At 48.9% G+C, this 1,488-nt stretch overlaps 1 pseudogene; it reads right to left on the bottom strand.

Annotated features, from left to right (window-relative positions):
* Positions 1–228: 228 nt before the first annotated feature.
* Positions 229–1,011, bottom strand: LOC147448853 (uncharacterized; annotated as a pseudogene).
* Positions 1,012–1,488: the final 477 nt, after the last annotated feature.

Genomic DNA, 1,488 nt, shown 5'->3' with positions numbered 1-1,488 from the left:
ATCATGTCTAAGTCGAGGGTAGTAGGATAAACCTATAGTCAAAACATATACTGCATGATCAATATCCCTATAAACTCGCTCACGTGGATCTCCTATCAAATATTCAAGAAGGCGGGCCAAAGGATCTCTGGATCCACCACTCGTCAGGCGTCTGTACCTACAACCAAGCTCATCTAGATAGGTCACGGTCTACTCAAATCTCTGAAGCTCCACTAGTCTAGGATGTGTCTATGTGTCTAGGCTGTCATCTGGGTGTGCTCGCTCAATGTCATCAAAATCAAGGGTCTCAATCAAGAGATACTGCTCTCCGAGCCCGTCAATAAAAACTGTTCTATCGGCTTGTGGGTAGGCTCTCACAATCTGCCTAGGTGTAGACATCATGCGCTACGGGGTGGCTAGGCTCACAAAGGGGTGATCATAAGTGTCAACATAATATGCAACCCCTCGTGGAGATCGGCCTACTATATGCAAGATCTGACCATCTATATCTCTCATGCTATCCCTAGTCTCTCTGGTCTCAAACAGTGTCTAAAGGGTGGGGGTCAGTGGTCTAGGGGCACTCATATCTACAATGGGTGATCTACCGGGCCCTACCTCTGGTGCTCTCAATTGGGGTGATGTGGTCGTCATAGACTCTCTCTTATGCTCTCTAATCTGTGTCATCAAAGGCTGGCATGGGTCTCTAGATGGTGCAAGGTGTCGAGGTTGAGACTCTCTAAAGTACGTGTCTCGAAGGCTCTGGGTCTCTATCTGTGGCTCACTCTGAGTGGTACGCAAAGTGCTAGCAATCGCCGTGTACATCACTCTAGACTCGTGATAGCTCAAAAAGCTTGGCGGTAAATCAAGTCTAGGTGAGGAGAATCCTGGCGGTGGTTTCCTGAGTGATGTGGGTGGTTGCACTGTGTCTAAAGGAGGTGAGGCACTCCTACTCGAAGTAGGGCACTGGGTCAATCGAGGATTGTATGGCAATCCACAAATCAAAAAGTAAAGCTCAGTGCCTGTGGTGCTCATGTAGCATCTGTCTTTAGGCTCGCTAGCTTGTGTCACAACATCTGTGGATAGGCGTCTACTAGAAGTGCGACACTCTAATCGATATATGCATAGAGCACTATCTATATAGATCACTCGAGGACCTACCCGCTGTAATGTAACCTGCACGGGATGGTCGAAGGCCTCAAGGCAATTATCTGCGTGTACTAGCTCTATCTCCTCTAGCCTAATCAAATGGTCGACCACATACGTGGCGCGATAGTCATCTCTAAATGTGCCATCCCATGTGTCGTCGGGAAGGACTCGCACCACCTGGAGGGTCTGTGTGGGGCCAAAGGAGGCGCGGCACTAGACAAAGAAATGTCCATATGTGTCCGTGCCTCTGTGATTGCCTACAAGTGTGAGCAATGTGTACTCAGAACACGAAGTGGTCATGGCCATCATATGTGCGCTCTCGGTGTGTGATAGGCCTCTAAACCTCGTCAACTCGTCGAATGT

The sequence above is a fragment of the Adiantum capillus-veneris genome, chromosome 10 (genome assembly GCF_014529385.1).
Source record: "Adiantum capillus-veneris isolate H3 chromosome 10, ASM1452938v2, whole genome shotgun sequence".
In the NCBI taxonomy this organism is placed as follows: domain Eukaryota; kingdom Viridiplantae; phylum Streptophyta; class Polypodiopsida; order Polypodiales; family Pteridaceae; genus Adiantum; species Adiantum capillus-veneris.
Note: the sequence above shows the minus strand (reverse complement) of the source record. Positions and strands in the feature narration are given on the sequence as shown.